We start from the raw sequence: 21364 nt of genomic DNA, 5'->3' as shown, positions 1-21364 counted from the left end.
GAAATTAATATTTATTAATAATTAAATTTATTTAGGGCTAATATTTATTAATAACATAATTAAAAAAAATTAAATTTAAATAAAATTTTATATAAAATATTATTAATAATTAAAATAGAAGGGTTGGTTAAAAATAAATTTTGTGAAAATTAATATTTAAAAGTAAAGGAGGTAAATATAAAATTATAAAATTAATCTTTAAATTATTAGAGGAGATATTTATTTTAATAATAAAAATTAAGAAAAATTAAATTAAAGAAAATTTTTATGTAAAATTAATATTAAAATAAAAATAAAAAAAATTAAATTAAAATAAAATTTTGGTATAAAATTAATATATATATATATATAATTTATTAAAAATAAATTTATTTAAAATTAATATTTATTAATAACTAAAATAGAGGGGGGTTAAAAGTAAGTTTATTTGAAATTAATATTTATTGAAATTAATTTTATATAAAAATTTTATTGAAAATAAATTTTTTATACTATTTAAGATTAAGGGGTATTAATATTATATAAATCAATATAATTTTAGAGGGGGTATTGTCAAGACGTATCACCGAGTGGCACGTCTATGTGTGCAATCGCATGCCCCATGCCTCTAGCGGGGGATCGGCGAGTCGAGGAGTCTGGTTCGGTTAAGCGTTACGACAACACGCGGTTTTTCGGTATAGCAATAAGTGAGGTTAGGGCGTTGCGGACACGTTCATTTTGTATTTTGTATCACACATATCTTATAATAAAGATATATATATTTACAGTATTCCACTGAGGTGAAACCTAAATATCCAACAGGTTATGGGCCCAGTGTACTAAAAATACAAAGAAAGTAAATTAAAAGTAAAGCACGTGGTGAAAAAAAAAAAAAAAAAAAGACGAACAATGGCAACGTTGAACCCGATACAAATTACCAAGCTGGGAGAAAAGAATTACGAGTCCTGGAAACTAAAAGTAAAAGGATTGCTAATCTACGATGATTTGTGGGCCTACACAAGCGGCACAGAATTAAAAACAGAAGCAAATGCTGCCGCGTGGACGAAGAAAGACCAAAAGGCGTTAGCGCTAATTTTCTTAACCGTTGAAGATGGTCAGCTAAATCATATCAAGAAAGCTGTAACTTCGATGGAAGCGTGGAGAAAGCTGGAAGGTATACACGAATCCAAGGGTCCCATACGAAGGGCAGCACTCTGTAAGCAATTACAAAGGCTGAAAAAGGAACCCGGCCAAACGATGACGCAATACCTCGGTGAATTTCAGCATAAGGCCGAACAATTGGAAGAAGTCGGTATGAAAGTACCCGAAGACCTACTGTCGGTAATGCTGCTCGCTTCTCTGCCGACAGAGTATGAAAGTTTCACGATCGTGATCGAATCACGCGACGCGTTGCCCAGTTTTGAAACCTTAAAATCGAAGCTTATAGAAGAAGAAGCTAGACGAGAACCGAGCGGGAACACGGACACAGAAAGAGATAATGCACTAGCGACAAAACCCAAGTTCAACAGATTCTCGAAAAATAGAGAACAGCCACAGAAGTTCAAAGGTAACTGTCACATATGTAAGAAGTACGGACATGCTGCAAAGAATTGTCGTTACAGATCAAACGATGTAAACAAAAGAAGTGAAGCAATGAGAGCAGCAGCATTCAGTAGTTATCACGTGGAAGAAAACACGTGGGTTTTAGACAGTGGTTCAACAAAACATGCAACTCCACTGAAGAACAAGTTTTACGAAATTGAAGATCATCAGAGCAAAATATACACAGCTACAGATGAAGGTGTTGATGTGAAAGGAAGTGGAAGTGTTGAAATGTCTGTTAAACTGTTTAACGCGAAAACAAACAATATAAAACTAGGGAAAGTAGCGTACATACCAACTTTTAAAAATAATTTACTGTCAGTGTCTCAAATAACAAAAAAGGGGTTTACGGTGACATTTGATGCAAGAGGTGCTAAAGTGTTACGTGAAAATGGAACTGTAGCGATGACAGCTACAGAAAGAGACGGTTTGTACATTGTAGAAGATAGTGTTAAACAAAGAGCAATGATCCAGAAGCAAGAAAACAGTGCGTTAGTGAAATGGCATGAAAGGTTGGGGCATGTGAACTTTGCAGATGTTAAGAAATTAAAAACAGAACAGATGGTAGTTGGTATGAAGGACAATCTTAACAGTGTTACCCCAGTGTGTGAGATATGCGACAAGTGTAAAATTCACACGTTACCTTTCAAAGCATCTACTCATAGAAGTAAAGAAAAGCTTGAATTAGTGCACAGTGATGTTTGTGGTCCATTCAGTGTCCCATCGTTAGGGGGAGCACGTTTTTTTGTAACCTTTATTGACGATAAGACCAGATATGGTTACGTAAAGCTAATTAAACACAAATCGGAGGTGTTCAGTGCGTTTAAAGAATACAAGGCGTATGCTGAAAAGTCAACTGGGTGCAATATCAAGAAATTAAGGTCTGACAATGGTGGAGAGTATCTGTCAAATGAGTTCAACCAATTCTTGAAGCAAGAGGGAATAACGAGACAATTAACGGTAGACCATACACCACAACAGAACGGTGTGGCTGAAAGAGCAAATCGTACTCTGATTGAGATGGCTCGGTGTATGATCTTACAAGGAAAACTACCAATCTCACTGTGGGCAGAAGCTATTAATACTGCAACATACATAAGAAACCGATGCCCAACAAAAGCCCATGAAAACAGCACTCCGGAAGAAGAATGGACCGGTCGTAAACCTTATATAGGTTTTATGAGAAAAATAGGAAGCAGAGTAACAGCACTAACAAAGGGTTACAGAAGAAATAAGTTTGAACCAAAAGGAAAAGAATATGTTTTGGTAGGCTATTCGACAGAAGCAAAAGCTTATCGCCTATGGGAACGTGGCACCCGTACAGTGGTCAACAAAAGAGATGTTCGCTTCGTTGAAGAACAGGAGACAACCCTAACCGATGGAAAGCCAATAGAGCAGCTGCTCGAATTACAACTCCAAAATAAGTGTACAAATAAAATGGAAGAACCATTGGTCGAGAAAGAAGAAAACAACGATACACTGCTACAAGAACCATTGGCCGAGAAAGAAGAAAACAATGATACACTGCTACAAGAAATGGTTGAAGAAGAAGAATCAGTAGATGCAGATACCAGAACCAACGCCAGAGCAAGGGGTCGACCTCGGTTGGAAAAAACAGGACGTCCAGGGAGGCCTAAGAAGATCTACAAAACCAAACCTCCAAATCAGCAACGAGATCCTGCAACTGTGATGGAAGCTCTGGAAGGTCCCGATCAACAATCCTGACTAGAAGCAATGCAGGAAGAATACGATTCGTTACTACAAAACAACACTTGGGAGCTGGTGAGTAAACCACAAAATACTAAAATTATAAAGAATAAATGGGTGTTCAAGGTCAAAAAGGATCAAGATGGTATAGTCGAAAAACACAAGGCCAGATTGGTGGCCAGAGGTGATTTACAAAGGGAAGGAATCGACTACGATGAGGTATTTGCACCAGTAACCAGGATGGAAACCATAAGGACATTGCTAGCAATCAGCGTAATAAAAGGAATGCATGTGCATCAAATGGATGTTGTCGCAGCGTACGTACAGGGAAATTTAACTGACGAAATTTACATGGAGCAGCCAAAATTCTTTGAAAACCTTGATGCGAGAAATATGGTATGTAAGTTAAATAAACCTTTATACGGGTTGAAACAAGCAGGCCGCGAGTGGTATAGAAAATTGGACAGCTATTTACTTAGTTTAGAATTTAATAGAACAGCGGTGAATCCTTGCGTATACGTAAAAAGCGATATAATAATTACAATTTATGTTGATGATTTGTTGATTGCGTCCGCGGATATAGATAAAATTAACCACATCAAAGAATTATTGAAACGCGAATTCAAAATTAAGGATTTAGGAATTGTTAAAGATATTCTCGGTATGCGCGTTAAAAGAAACGGTACCGTCGGTAGTATCAAGTTATCTCAGAAGAAATACATACAAGATGTGTTAGAGAAATTTTCAATGACTGAGTGCAACCCTTTGAGTACGCCGTTAGAAATAAATTTAGATATGACAAAGATTAAGTCGGAAGCTGAAAATGTAAAGTGTGAACCGTTTGACAAACCATACAGGGAACTAACAGGGTGTTTAGTTTACTTAGCGAACGCGAGTAGGCCTGATATAGCCTTTGCGGCAAGTGTATTATGTCGGTTCAACGACAGTGCAACGGAAGTACATTGGAAAATGGCAAAGCGTGTGCTTCGTTACCTAAAGGGAACTATAGACTATAGCATAAACTATGATAATAAGAACGAATATTTATCTGCTTTCGTGGACTCCGATTGGGCTGGAGATAACAGTGATAGAAAGTCATGTACTGGATTTGTTTTAAAGTTGGCCGGTGGTCCAGTCAGTTGGAACAGTCGGAAGCAAAAGTCAGTAGCTCTCTCAACCATGGAAGCTGAGTACATGGCCCTGTCGGAGGTCACGAAGGAAGTCATATACATGCGAAATTTGTTACAGCATATGAAAATTTGCAAAATTGTTGATGAGCCTACAGTGGTTCACTGCGATAACCAAAGTTGTATTCAATTATGTAAGAATAGTGTGCACCACGCTCGTAGCAAGCATATCGATATACGTTTTCACTTTAGCAAAGAAGCACAAGAGCGTGGAGAAATACAGGTAAAATACCTGCGTTCAATCGAAATGACCGCCGATATACTGACAAAGAGCTTATCTAAGGAAAAGCATGTTGCGTGTGTTCAACTATTAAATTTAAAATAAATCGGCGGGCATTAGTGGACATGCGTTTGAGGGGGAGTGTCAAGACGTATCACCGAGTGGCACGTCTATGTGTGCAATCGCATGCCCCATGCCTCTAGCGGGGGATCGGCGAGTCGAGGAGTCTGGTTCGGTTAAGCGTTACGACAACACGCGGTTTTTCGGTATAGCAATAAGTGAGGTTAGGGCGTTGCGGACACGTTCATTTTGTATTTTGTATCACACATATCTTATAATAAAGATATATATATTTACAGTATTCCACTGAGGTGAAACCTAAATATCCAACAGGTATATTATTTATATAAATTTAATATTATTTTAAAAAGGAGTACAAATTAAGAAAGTATTATAAATGTTATTAAGGTTTTATTTTAAAATTATAGAAAATTAGGGAAATTCATACATACCTAGTAAAATTAAAAAATGAGGAATTTTTATTAATAAAAAAATTACTTACAGAATTAATAATATATGTATATATATATATTAAAATATTAAGTAATAAAATGAAGTTTTTAAAAATTGAAAATTAATTTTATATAAAAATTTTATTGAAAATAAATTTTTTTATTATTTAAGATTAAGATATATTAATATTATATAAATCAATATAATTTTGGAGGGGTTACATTATTTATACAAATTTAATATTATTTTAAAAAAGGGGTATAAATTTATTATAAATGGTATTAAGGTTTAATTTAAAAATTATAGAAAATTAGGGGAGTTTATATATATATATATATATATATATTTAGTAAAATTAAAAAAAAGTTTTTTAAAAAATTAATTTTATATAAAAATTTTATTAAAAATGAATTTTTTTATACTATTTAAGATTAAGGTATAATTAATATTGTATAAATCAATATAATTTTAAGGGGGTATATTATTTATACAAATTTAATATTATTTTAAAAAAGGTATATAAATTTATTATAAATGGTATTAAGGTTTTATTTTAAAATTATAGAAAATTAGGGGGTTCATATATATATATATATATATATATTAAATAATAAAATGAAGTTTTTTTTAAAAAATTGAAAATTAATTTTATATTAAAATTTTATTAAAAATGAATTTTTTTATATTATTTAATATTAATATTAATATATATATATAATTTAGAGGGGTTATTAAATTTGGTGTAATTAATATTATTTTAGAGGGTTTATTATATTAGTAAAGATTTATAAAAATATTATTAATTAATTTTAATTAAATTTATTTAAAATTAATATTATTTTATTTGTAAATAAATGTTATTAATAAAATTTAATTAAATTAAATAATAAATAATTTTTATCTTTATAATATATATATATATATATATATAAATTTAATTATAGTTTTATAATTAGTTATTGAAATTTATTTATAAATAAAAATTATTAAAAGTGTATAATTTAAAAAATTATACATTTATATATATATATATATATATATATATATATATATATATATGAATTAGTGAAAATTAAATTTATAAATAAATGAAAGTTTGAATAAGAAATTTAAATTAAATAATGGTAAATTTAGTGCCAGCATCAGCGGTTAAACTATTATTATAAATTAATTTTTAGAATTAGTAGAAATTTTTAATTTAAATTAAATATATATTAATTTTTTTAGTGAAATATAAAATTATAATATTTTTAATATTGAGTAAATTAATTTTTAGTAAATTTTGTTTATAAACTAGGATTAGATACCCTATTATTAATTTAATTAAATTGATAATTAAATATTAAATGTTGATCATTAAAATTAAATATTATGGCGGCTTTATATACTTTTTAGGGGAACTTGTTTATTAAATTGATATCCCACGTTAAGAATTACTTAAATTTAAAATTTATGTATTGTTGTTTGAAAATTTTATAAAAATTTTATTTTTAAAATATTATATATATATATATATACATATATATATATATATAATTATTTATATAAAATATTTTATTGGGGTGATATTTAAATTTAAAAAACTTTAAAAATTATAATCATAGATTTATGTAAAATAAATGAAATTTTTATAAAAATTATTAGATAAATTACCTTAGGGATAACAGCATTATATCTTTAAGAAGATCTTATTTATAAAGATGTTTGTGACCTCGATGTTGAATTAAGATAAATTTTAAATGCAGAAGTTTAAAAATTAAGTTTGTTCAACTTTTTAAATCTTACATGATTTGAGTTCAGATCGGTGTAAACCAGATCGGTTTCTATCTTTAAATAATTAAAATATTTTTGTACGAAAGGACTAGATATTTTTAAAATTTAAAATTAAAATTAATAAATAATTAAAATTATTATTTTGGCAGAATTAGTGCGTTAAATTTAGAATTTAAATACATATATATAATTTTTATATAGATAATAATTTATATAATAAGGTTTAATTTATTAATAAATTTAATTTATTTAATTATTTTAATTTTAATAATAATAATTAGTATAGCTTTTTTAACTTTATTTGAACGAAAGGTATTAGGGTATATTCAAAATCGTAAGGGGCCTACAAAAGTTATATTTTTAGGGTTATTTCAACCTTTTAGAGATGTAATTAAATTATTAAATAAAGAAATATTTTTTTTGGATAAAATTAATTGAAATTATTATATATTGATACCTATAGTGTCTTTAATATTGTCAATGATATTATGGTTAGTTTACCCTTTTTATGTTAATATTTATCATATAAATATAGGAATTATTATTATTTTATTAATTATAAGAGTAGGGGTGTTTCCTATTATATTGGGGGGGTGGGCATCTAATTCAAATTATTCTATATTAGGGTCTATACGTTCTGTAGCTCAATCAATTTCTTATGAGGTAAGGTTATTTTTAATTATTTTTAATTTAATTTTATTGGTTGAAAGGTTTTCTTTATTAAGATTTTTAAAATTTCAAGATAGAGTTAAATTTTTATATATAGTTTGCCCAATTTATTTAATATTTATGGTAAGTATATTAATTGAATTGAATCGAACTCCTTTTGATTTAGTTGAAGGGGAATCTGAATTGGTTTCTGGGTTTAATACTGAATATTTTAGAGGGTTATTTACATTAATTTTTATATCAGAATATTTAAATATTATTTTTATGAGGTTTTTAATAACTATTATATTTTTAGGGGTACATTTGTTAAGAATAAAATTTATATTCTTTATATTATTACATATATTTTTTATTATTTGAATTCGTGGTGTTTTACCTCGAATTCGTTATGATGAATTAATATATATATGTTGAAAGAAATTTTTATCTTTATCTTTAATATATATATTAATTATTTTAAGTATAAAAGAATTGATAATTTATATTACTTTAAGTTAATAGATAAATTTATATCTTAAGAATATTTTCAAAATATTTGCCTTGGGCTTATTAACTTAATAAATTAATTTATCTCACATAAAATTAAGTAAAGGGGAAATAATGAAAAATAAAAAATAAATAATTGTAAATAAAATTCTTAAATTAATAAATGGTATTTCAATTAATTGCCCTCCTAATCAAGTTAGTATAATAAATGATAAAATGAAAATTCAAAATGAAATTTTTCTTAAAAAGTAAAATTTTCTTGACGTTATATTGTTGTAATTTAAAAATGGTATAATTAATAAAATTAAAATAGATGAAAATAATCCTAATACCCCCCCAAATTTATTGGGGATAATTCGAAGAATTGTGTAGGCAAATATAAAATATCATTCAGGTTTAATATGTTCAGGGGTAATTATTGGATTAGCTATAATGAAGTTATCTGGGTCTCTAAGAGTGTATGGTGAAATTAAAGTTATTAATAAAAAAATAAAAATAATTAAAGTGTATCCAAAAATATCTTTAATTAAGAAGTAAGGAGTAAAATATGTTACGTAGTATTTATTTATTGATCCTATAGGGTTGTTAGATCCTGAATTATGGAGAAAATATAAATGAATGATAACAAAAATTAAAATAATAAATGGGAGAATAAAATGAAATGTATAAAAGCGATTTAAAGTTGCATTATTAATTGAGAACCCCCCTCAAATTCATTCAACTAAAATTTTTCCAAAATATGGGATAGCTGACAATAAATTTGTAATTACTGTCGCCCCTCAAAATGATATTTGTCCTCAAGGTAGAACATACCCTAAAAAAGCGGTTGCTATAGATATAATAAAAATAATTACCCCAATTGATCATACTTGAATTAATTTAAATGAATGATAATAAATACCTCGGGCGATATGAATAAATATTATACTAAAAAAAAATGATGCCCCATTTATATGAATTAATCGAATTCATCAACCTAATTTTACATTTTTTATAATATGGATTGTACTATGAAATGCATAATTAATGTTGGGGCAGTAGTGTATAGATAAAAATAATCCAGAAATAATTTGAATAATTAAAAAAAGACCTAAAATTGAACCAAAATTTCATCATGAATTAATATTTATTGGTGTTGGTAATTTATTAAGGGAATTATTGAAAATTATTAGTAAATTATTAGATTTTAATAATTTAGCGAATTTCATTTAGTTGTAAATTTTTCGTAAGGGTTTGTATTTAAATAAACAAATTTTTATTGAAAATAAGAGAGTTAATAATAAATATAAAATTATTATTAGAGTAATAGAATATAATGGGTAAGTATAAATTTTGTAAATAATTAAATTAGGAATTGGGTTATGTTTGAATTTTAAATTAGGGGTAATATAATAGGCTAATAATGTTAAAATTAATAATATAAATATAAATAAATAGTTTACAATGGTATATTTAAATAACTTATTATAATAATTATTAATTAATCTTGTAAAATATAGAAATATAACTATATTTCCACTAATTATAGAAATGAAAATTATTAATAAATATAAGGGTTTTTGATTAATTAAATAATTTATAATTAAAGTAATAATAGTAAATATTAATAAGATTATTATTATATTTAAAGGTGGAATATTGTTATTAAGAATAATTAAAATAATAATAAATATAATTAATAAAAAAAGAAATTTTAAAATAATTTCATGAGAACTGATCATTTAAAATCAAGATATAGTTTATTAAAATATTAATTTTGGGAATTAAAGTTATTAAGATTTAATTATCTTGAAATTTAAGCTAAAAAAATATTTTATATTTAATTTACAAAATTAATGTTTTTATTTAAACTATTTAGCTAAATTTATTTATTTATATAATTATTTTTTAATTATAATTTTGTTAATTATATTAATAATTTTTATTTTTATAGAAAATTTTTTAATATTATTAATTAGATTAGAATGTATATTAATATTTTATTTATTTATAGTTTTATATATTAATGTTGAATTTTATTTTGAGTGAATATTTTTATATATATTAGTAATAGGGGTTTATGAAAGTGTTATTGGAATTTCTTTAATAATTAGTATAGTTCATAATTATGGATCTCAAAGGATAAAGATTTTAAATTTAAAATGATAACAGAAGTTTTATTAATATTATTTATATTAATTATTTTATTTATTGACTTTAGAATAATAAATTTAATAAAAAATTTTATTAGTTGTTTTATAATATTAATAATTATTAAATTATTTTTAAAATATTATTTAGTAGTTGATTATAATATAATTAGGATGAGGTTTGGTTTAAGAATTTATTCATTTATAATATTAATTTTAATTTTATGAATTTTTAGTTTAATTATTTTGTTTTTAAATGAAAAAAATAATTTATTATGTTTAAAGATATTAATATTTTGATTAATTAATTTAATTATATTTTTTTTAAGTATACAGTTATTTTTATTTTATTTTATGTTTGAAGTTAGATTAATTATAATTTTTTATTTTATTATTAAGTGAGGTAGAGGGGAGAAACGGGTGGAAGCTGCTTATTACATAATATTTTACACTTTATTTTTTTCTTTACCTTTTTTAATTTTTTTATTTATAGTTATTTATAATTTAATAGTTGATTTAATAATATTAATAGAATTAAAATATTTTTTAATAAATGAATATTTTTTTATTTTTATAATAGGCACTTTTTTTGTTAAAATTCCAATTTATATATTACATGGATGGTTATTAAAGGCTCATGTAGAAGCTCCTGTATTTGGTTCTATAATTTTAGCTTCTATTTTATTAAAGTTAGGAACTTATGGGTTATTACAGATAATAATAATTTTTATGCCTTTATTTATAAAATTAAAATTTTATATTATTATTATAAGATTATTAGGGAGAGTAATTTTAAGTGGAGTATGTTTACGTCAAATAGATATAAAAATTTTAGTAGCTTATTCATCAGTTGTCCATATAGGGGTATTAATTAGGAGTATATTAACTTTATTTAAAATTAGAGTGGTGGGAGGTTATCTTATTATAGTAGCTCATGGAGTGTGTTCTTCAAGATTATTTTTTTTAGTTAATATTTGTTATCGGGAAACTAATAGACGATTAATGCTTGTTAATAAGGGGTTAATAAATTTTATACCTAAAATAAGATTAATATGATTTTTAATATGTATTTCTAATATATCAGCTCCTTTATCATTAAATTTAATTGGGGAGATTATATTATTAATTGGGTTAATAATATGAATGGAATATATAATGTTTTTAATAACATTATTTTGTTTTTTAGGAGTTATTTATTCTTTATATTTATTTTGTTATTTGCAACATGGGGAAATAAATTATTATTTAAGGATTAATAGAAGAAAAATAATTGATTATATTGTATTAATTTTACATTGATTTCCATTAAATCTAATATTTTTAAATTTGGTTTTTTTTTATTTAAATAGTTTAACAGAAAATATTGAATTGTGAATTCAAAGATGTTTATTAACTTTAAATTATGTTTAGTTTAATTATCTATGGGGTATTCATATTATTAATAGGGGTATTGATTATATTAATAGGGATATATATATATTTATATAAATTAATATTAGTGTTAGAGTGAATAATTTTTATAAATAGGAGGATAAGATTTAATTATATAATTTATTTAGATTATATAGGGTTATTATATATAAGAGTGGTTTTAATTATTTCTTTTTTTATTATAATTTATAGTATAGATTATATAGAAGGAGATATTTACATTAATCGATTTAAATTTTTATTAATTTTATTTATTATTTCAATATGTTTAATAATTATAAGGCCTAATATCTTAAGTATTTTATTAGGTTGGGATGGGTTAGGATTAATTTCATATTGTTTAGTAATTTATTACCAAAATGTAAAAGCTTATAATTCTGGAATATTAACAATTCTTTGTAATCGTTTAGGAGATGTGGGGTTATTATTATTAATTAGAATAAGATCTTACTTAGGCTCATGAAATTTAATATTATATAATTTAAGATTTATTATAATATTTTGTATATTAATTTCAATTATTACTAAAAGAGCTCAAATACCATTTTCTAGTTGATTACCTGCTGCTATGACTGCTCCTACTCCTATTTCTTCTTTAGTTCATTCTTCTACTTTAGTTACTGCAGGGGTTTATTTATTAATTCGTTATAATAAATTTTTATTAATAGGGGTAAAGAGATACATTATTATTAGTAGTAAATAGATTTATTTTGTTTGCCTTTCGGCCTTAAAATGGGGGGTACATGTGTGTTTGTGTCAGTGTATGTTTATTTGAATATTTTCTAACTTATTCTTCCTTTTTTCTAAAACTCTCCTCATCCACTCTGTGCCCTCTTTGTCTCCTTTCAGAATTCCTCGCACTCCTATGTCTACTCTTTTCAGCTCCTTACATTCTCTTACCATGTGGATTAGGGTCTCTGGCTTCTCTTTACATAGTCTGCAGACTCTATCCTTCTCCTTAGTCCAGTACTTGTTGTTCTGTTCCTCATTCCCACATCTGAATCTGGCAATCATTCTTTGGTCTCTGCCCTCGTATGCTTTGCATAGGTATCCAGCCATCTGAGCCTCCCTGATTTCTCTATACTGTTTGTTGTATCTGCTTTCTGTTATTTTGTCATATTGCCATTGTAACTGCTCCGCTCTATCGGTTTGTATCAGAAATTCTTCGTACTTTTTACCTTCTCTTCTTTCCGCTTCCATTGTTTCCATGTCTATTCCTTTGTTGAAATAATATGAGTCTCTTGTTTTTTCCCATTTTGACTTCCTCTTTTCTTGTTTCCTGTCTATCTCTTTCCAACTTTCTCTTATAATTGCGTTGCTACTCTGACTTTTGGTTTTCTCCTCGTATCTTAATGCTCTTCTTCCTGCTTCTATTCTTATTTTGTCCGTTTTTGTTTCTTCTAGTATTAGATATGCAGGTGTGTTAAAATCTAGTCCTAAGGTCCAGCGTATATACTTCTCCTGTATTTTTTCCATTTTCTCAGCCTCCATCCATCCCCATATCTCTGAAGCGTACAGTAAAATACTTTTAACTAAACTGTTAAACATCTTCATTCGCCTCTCATAGTTGTTTCTAAACTTTCTTTGACCTATTCCCCATACTTGTGCCATAGCTATTCTTGCTTTTTTCGTTGTTTCTCTTACATGTGCTTCGCTGCTTCCGTTTTTCTGGAAATGGTATCCTAGATATTTAAACTCCTTCACTTCCTCTAGTTTTTGTCCTTGGTATTCCCATTCCTCTTTTTTCTTCTTCCCCCTCCCTTTATGGAATATCATAATTTTGGTTTTATCCGTATTCAGCTGTAGTTCTTTGTCATCGAAGTATTTTGCGACTCTTTTTATCATATCTTTCAGATCTTGAGGGTCTTTCGCTAGTAACGCCATATCGTCAGCATACGCTAACGTCCAAATTTTTTCTCTCCGTATTACAATACCTCCCGCTTGGTTTTTCCTCATTGTCTCTTCTAGGTCCGCTATGTACAAGTTAAATAGAGTCGGACTCAGTGGGCAACCTTGTCTTACACCCTTTGTTGTCCAGAATTTTGATGTCGTTTGTCCGTTGATTCTTACTATGTTCCTTGTTTCCTCATAGATTTCTCCGATTCTTATCCTTAGCCGTCTACTGATGTCTTGTTTTTCCATAGTTTTCTTTAATTTTTCTCTATTTATTTTATCGAAGGCTGCACTCAAATCTATAAAGCATGTATACAATTTCCCTCCTTTGGTCTGTATCTCCCTGTTTACTATGTAATTTAGAATAAAAATGTTGTCTATTGTTGATCTACCGCTTCTAAAACCTGCTTGGGTGTCAGGGATTATATTCTTCATTTCCAATTCGTCCTTTAGTCGTTTCTCTAAGACCATTGCGTATATCTTGTAAGCAGTGTTGAGAATTGTTATTCCTCGATAATTACTTATTTTCTCTCTGTCACCCTTCTTAAAAATGGGTGAAATCACCCCTTCTTTCCATCTCTCTGGAAACCCTTTACCTTTCCATACCTCATTGAAAATTTCTGTTAGCCTTCTTATTATTTTTGCATTTCCGAAAATCCAGGCTTCGTTTTCAATTCTATCCTCTCCGGCTGCCTTTTTCTTTTTCAATTTCTTTATTTGATCCCTTACTTCTAGTTCTGTTATTTCCTCCTCTCTGCTAGTCTCGATTTCTTCTTCCTCCTTTTCTTTTCTGTTGTAGTCATCTTCCCCTTCTAATAACTCTTTAAAGTATTCTTTCCATTCCTCCATTCCTATTTTTTCTGTGATTCCTATTCTCTTTCTTCTTTCTTTGTTTATGAAATCCCAGATTTGATTCTCGTCTTTGATCTGGCTTATCTCTTTCTCCATGTTCTCCTGTAGTTCTCTTTTTCTTTCTTCGCATACTTTCTTGAATTCCCTTTTCTTTTCCTGGTAATTTTCTTTTTCACCATTTCCTTTCTTCCATTTTCTCAGGGCTTTTCTCGCCTCCCTTTTCTTATTTGTACATTCCGCGTTCCACCATTTAAAGCTTCCTATTCTCCATTTCTTTATCTGGATTACTTTTCTCTGCACTGCTTTATTTATACTATCTGTTAATTCTTCGACCATGTCGTCAATGTGTGACTTGTTAAAGTTTCTTTTTTCTAGTTCCTTTTGGAACTCCCGTATGCTATCTTCTGTCCAGACACTCTTTATTCTATTGCTTTTTTCGCTTTGCTCTTTTTGTCTTTCCATTTTCTTGTACAGTTCTACTATAACGGGCATATGGTCTGACTCGATTCTTTCTTCTACTGTTAGTTTCTTGATATTTTCAGTCGTCTCTGCGTTCGCTATTACATAGTCTATCACCGTGCTTCCTCTTGGGCCGACATACGTGAATTCTCCTGCCTCATCTCCTTCCGTGTTACCATTTAGTATGTTCCACCCTCTCTCCTCCGTTAATTCCAATAATAGTTTGCCTTCCGAATTTATCTTTTTGTCTTTAGAATTCCTTGTCTTGTTTTTTCTCCGAATTGGTAGATATTACCTTCCCGGCCTGTTCTCGCATTGAAATCCCCTCCCACTATCAATTTTCCTTCCTCTATTTCCCTTATCCCCCGTTGTATTTCTTCCTTTGTGCTTCCCATATCTTTGCTATATACTGTTATTATTCTCCATCTTTCGTCTTCTATCCTTATTCTTCTCTCTTCTCGATACATTATTATTATTTCTAGCGTAACAATATTTATGGCAGGGTTAATAGCAAATTATGAATATAATTTAAAAAAAATTATTGCATTATCAACATTGAGACAATTAGGGTTTATAATAAGAGTTTTAGGGATGGGCATAGTAGATTTAGGATTTTGTCATTTATTAATTCATGCATTTTTTAAATCATTAATATTTATGTGTGTGGGAGGGTTTATTCATTCAACTTTAAATAATCAAAATTTACGGAAGTTTAGTGGGGTAATATTTATAACTCCTGTAAAAAGAATAATTTTTATATTTACTTTACTAAATTTAAGAGGATTTCCTTTTATTTCAGGGTTTTATTCAAAAGATTTAATTTTAGAATTTATGAGAGTAAGGGGCACAAATAAGTTAATAATTTATATTTTAATAATTTCGACAATTTTTACATTAAATTATTCTGTACGAATTATTAAATTAATTTATAATAATTATTTAAGGGTATTTAATTATCAATTTATAGGAGATAGAATTTATATAATTTTTTTTTTGTAAATTATTTATAATATTTATTGTAATTATTTTAGGTTATTTATATATAAAATTATTTAATTATTATGTTTATATAATTACTGCATATGAAAAATTTATATTAATAATATTTTATTTATGTAGATGAAGAATTTCTTTTAGTTATCATTATAGACGTAAAATAAAAATAAATTTTTATTATTTAAATTTTATTATAAATATATTTTATTCTATATATATATATATAATATTATTTATTTAAATTTTTTAAATTTTATATTATTGTATGATAAATTTAATGAAAAGAAGTTAGATAAGATTTTAGGGGTTAGTTATAATAAAATATTGTATTTACAAAAAATATACCCTTTAATAAATAAATGATTTTTTAATATACATATAATAAAATTAATAAAATTATATATAATTATATTAATTTATTTATTGTTAATTAATAAAGTAAATTATTATTTAAATAGCTTAAAAAAAGTTTAATATTGAAAATATTAAGATAATTAAAAATTTTTAAATAAATTTATAAATTTATAATTAATTTTATATTGAAAATATAATGTTTTTATTAAACTATATAAATTAAAGAAATACAAATTTAAAAATTTTTTTAAGAATTAGAAGTTCTTAACCTATATATTTCTTTAATTGGAAATGTAAATTTCAAAATAATTATTAACAATAATTTACCTAAGATTTGGTTTCAATTAAGATATAATAATTATTAATTTTAAAATGCAATTTTAATGTTATATTTTAACTAATATCCTTAATTTATATATGGTAATAGATACCCTAAGTTTAAGTCGAAATTAAATGTAAATTTTACTTTATATAATTTAATAAATTCATTTAAGTAAATTACAAAATCATTCGATTCAAAGTCTAATAATTAAAATTATTAAAAAAATGAATAAAGTGTAGATTGATGTTAATGAAAGATTATTTAATAAATTTAAAATAGGAAGAATTAAAATAATTTCTACATCAAAAATTAAAAATATTAAAGTTATAATATAAAAATGGATAGAAAAAGGTAGACGTGCTCTAGTAATAGGGTCAAATCCACATTCAAATGGTGTAATTTTTTCACGATCTTTTTTTAATGTTTTTGAAAGTAAAAAATTAATTAAAATAATTATTATTGAAATAATAAATGAAATAGAAATTATTAAAATTATATTATAAATTATATATATATTTTTAATTAAATCTTTTAATTGGAAATTAAATATATTTTTTATACTATATATATATATATATATATATATATATATATATATATATATATATTAATATATTCATCAATAAATTAAGATATATAAAATAAGTCAAATAATATCTACAAAATGTCAATATCAAGTTGCAGCTTCAAAATTAAAATGATGGATTTTAGAAAAATGATTTATATTTATACGAATTAAGCTTGTTATTAAAAATATAATTCCTAATATTACATGAAGTCCATGAAATCCAGTAGTTATAAAAAAAATTGATCCAAAAATTCTATCATTAAATGTAAATGGGGCTTCTGAATATTCAATTATTTGAATAAATGAAAAATAAGTCCCTAAAATAATGGTTAGGGTAAGAGGAGTAATGGAATTATTTTTGTTATTGGTTAATAAATTGTGACTCCATGTAATTGTAAAACCAGATGAAATTAAAATAATAGAATTTAATAAAGGGATGTCATAAGGGTTAAATATAATAATATTTTTAGGGGGTCATATTATACCAATTTCAATATTTGGGGCAATAGCACAATGTAAGTAAGTTCAAAAAAAAGAGATAAAAAAAAATAATTCTGAAATAATAAATAAAATTATACCAAATTTTAATAGTTTTAAAATATTTAATGAATGACATCCTTGTATAGTTCTTTCACGAATTACATCTCGTCATCATTGAAATAAAATTATAAATAAAATTATAAGATTGAATAGTGTTAAGTAAAAATTTTTAGAATTGAATCAGTAAATTATACTTAATAAAATATTTAAAATTCTTCAAGAAGATATTAATGGTCAAGGACTAATTGTAACTATGTGGAAAGGATGATTATGAGAAATTTTCATTAATTAGATTCATTAAAATAAAGTAAGGTTAAAATTGCAAATACATAAGCTTGAATAATGGATACAGAAATTTCTAAAATAACTAATAAATTTTGAATTAAAAATAATAAAATTATATAAGGTATTGATTCTAAAGTAGACCCTAATAGTGATAAAAGAAGATGTCCTGCTAATATATTTGCAGATAGTCGAATAGCTAGAGTTCATGGGCGAATAAAATTTCTAACAGTTTCAATTATAATTATAAAAATTATTAATATATTGGGGGTGTTTATTGGGAGTAAATGAATAAATATTTTATTAGTATTAATTATTCATCCATATAATATAAATCTTGTTCATAATGTTAAAGATAATGAAAGGTTGATAGAGAGATGCCTGGAAGGAGTAAAAATATATGGTATTAATCTTAATAAATTTAATATTATTATTAATATTATAATTGTTAAAAAAATAATAATATTAGAAGCAATTTTTTTTTTTGTAAGTTTAATAAATTCTTGAAAAATTATATTATATATTAAAAATCAAAATGTTCTTAATCGTGAAGGGTAAAGTCAATAAGATCAATTAAATAAAAATAAAGGGGTAAATATAGCTAATCAATTTAAAGATATAAAATTATTTGTTGAAGGGTCAAAAATTGAAAACAAATTTAATATCATATTATTAATTTTAAAATGTTATTTTTTTTTTAATTTTAGGATATTTTTTTAAATAAGATTTATTATAATAATTTAATATGGGGGTAAAATATAACATTGACATATAAATATAAATAATTATTAAAGTATAAATTAGTAGGAAGGTTCAGTTTATGGGTCTTATTTGAGGGATAAAAGAATACATATATATATATATATATATAATCATTAGAAGTAGTTGATAAATTACTATATTTTGGTTTAAGAGACCATTTCTTTCTTTCAGACATCTAATGAAAGAGTATTATTATATAATAATTTTAAAATGACAATTTAATGTTATTTTTTAACTAATTCTTTAAATTATTTTATTAGTTCAATTGATAAAATTTTTAAAGTTAGTTCTTTCAATTACAATAGGCATAAATCTATGGTATGCTCCACAAATTTCTGAACATTGACCAAAATATAAACCAGGTCGTAAAGAAATTAAAGATATTTGGTTAATTCGTCCGGGGGATGCATCTATTTTAATCCCTAAAGAAGGAATTGTTCATGAGTGAATTACATCTATAGAAGTTACTAAGAGGCGAATTGGGGTTTTGAATGGGATAATAATTCGATTATCAACATCTAATAATCGAAATTGATTTAAAGTTTCAATAGATTTAATTATGTAAGAGTCAAAAATAATGTTAGAAAATTCAGGATATTCATAACTTCAGTATCATTGGTGACCAATAGATTTAATAGTAAAATAAGTAGGGTTTCATAATTCATCAATAAAATATAAAGTTTTTAATGAAGGGATAGAAATAATTAATAATATAATTATGGGGGTGATAGTTCATAAAATTTCAATATTATGATTTTTTAATAGTTTTAAATTTAAAAATTTATTATTTAAAATAAAAATTAATATATATAAAGTAGATATAGTAATTATTATTAAAATAATTATAGTAAAATTATAAAAATAATATAGGTTATCTGCAAATGGGGAGTTGGGGTCTTGAAAGGAATATATATTTCATGTAGCAATATTTTATATTATTTAAATAAATAAGTGTATGGTTTATAAACCAATAATAAATTAATTTTATAAAATAGTTTAGGTATTAATTAAAATAGTGATAGGTTAATTTATTAATAAATAAAATAAAGTATTAAATTTTAATAAAAATTAAAAATTTTTTAAATGAATCTTAATTTCATCGCACTATTCTGCCATATTAAAATTTAATTATAATAATAGGTAACTCATTATATGAATGATATAATGGTGGGTAATTTTGAAGTCATTCTAATGATGATTGATAATATTTAAATATAATTATACGTTTTGAAATTAAACTTTCTAGAATAATATAAATTAATATAATTATTCTATTAAAGGAAATTAATGATCCAATTGATGAAATAATATTTCAACAATAATATGCATCAGGGTAATCTGAGTATCGTCGTGGTATTCCTATTAAACCTAAAAAATGTTGAGGAAAAAAAGTTAAATTTACTCCTGAAAATATTATAATAAATTGAATGTTTAATATTTTTTTATTTAAAGTTAATCCAGTAAAAATTGGGTATCAATGAATTAATCTAGCAATAATGGCAAATACTGCTCCTATAGATAAAACATAGTGGAAATGTCCAATTACATAATAAGTATCATGAAGTATAATATCAATTGAAGAGTTTGATAATATAATTCCTGTTAATCCTCCTATGGTGAATAGAAAAATAAATCCAAGAGATCAAATAATAGAAGGGGTTAAAATAATTTTTGACCCACAATATGTGGTAAGTCATCTAAATACTTTAATTCCTGTGGGGATAGCAATAATTATTGTGGCAGATGTAAAGTATGCACGTGTATCTACATCTATCCCTACAGTAAATATATGATGAGCTCAAACAATAAATCCTAAAAATCCAATCCCTAATATGGCGTAAATTATACCTAAGTTTCCAAAAATTTCTTTTTTCCCTCTTTCATTAAAAATAATATGTGAAATTAATCCGAACCCAGGTAAAATTAAAATATATACTTCTGGGTGTCCAAAAAATCAAAATAAATGTTGGTATAAAATAGGGTCTCCTCCTCCTGAGGGGTCAAAAAATGATGTATTTAAATTTCGGTCAGTAAGAAGTATAGTGATAGCTCCTGCTAGGATGGGTAAAGATAATAATAATAAAATAGCAGTAATTTTTACTGATCATGGGAATAAAGGAATTTGATCATAATTAATAGAAATATTTTTTATTAATATAATTGATACAATAAAATTAATAGCTCCTATAATAGATGAAATACCTGCTATATGTAATGAAAAAATTGTACAATCTATAGAGATAGATGGATGAAATGTTGAGGTTGATAATGGAGGGTAAATAGTTCAACCAGTACCTGAACCTGACGCTATAATCCTTCTTATTAATAATATAAATAATGATGGAATAAGTAATCAAAATCTTATATTATTTATTCGAGGGAATGCCATATCTGGGGCCCCAATTATTAGTGGAATTAATCAATTTCCAAATCCTCCAATTATAAAAGGTATTACTATAAAAAAAATTATAATAAATGCATGAGAAGTAATAATAGTATTATAAATTTGATCATTATTAATTCATTTTCCTGGAGCACTTAATTCTATTCGAATAATTATTCTTAGGGAAGCTCCAATTATTCCAGCTCATATAGCAAAGATAAAATAAAGTATTCCAATATTTTTATGGTTAGTGGAAT

The 21364-nt window shown here is 25.5% G+C and overlaps 4 pseudogenes; 1 reads left to right on the top strand and 3 right to left on the bottom strand.

The window, feature by feature from the left end:
* Window positions 1-8204: 8204 nt before the first annotated feature.
* LOC143208026 (cytochrome b pseudogene) lies at window positions 8205-9497 on the bottom strand (annotated as a pseudogene).
* A 2284-nt stretch (window positions 9498-11781) lies between these two features.
* Window positions 11782-12399, top strand: LOC143208475 (NADH-ubiquinone oxidoreductase chain 5-like; annotated as a pseudogene).
* A 4748-nt stretch (window positions 12400-17147) lies between these two features.
* On the bottom strand, window positions 17148-17965 carry LOC143208029 (cytochrome c oxidase subunit 3-like; annotated as a pseudogene).
* LOC143208474 (cytochrome c oxidase subunit 2 pseudogene) lies at window positions 17959-19651 on the bottom strand (annotated as a pseudogene).
* Between the last annotated feature and the right edge of the window lie 1713 nt (window positions 19652-21364).

This window comes from Lasioglossum baleicum, chromosome 4, assembly GCF_051020765.1.
Source record: "Lasioglossum baleicum chromosome 4, iyLasBale1, whole genome shotgun sequence".
NCBI lineage: Eukaryota > Metazoa > Arthropoda > Insecta > Hymenoptera > Halictidae > Lasioglossum > Lasioglossum baleicum.
Note: the sequence above shows the minus strand (reverse complement) of the source record. Positions and strands in the feature narration are given on the sequence as shown.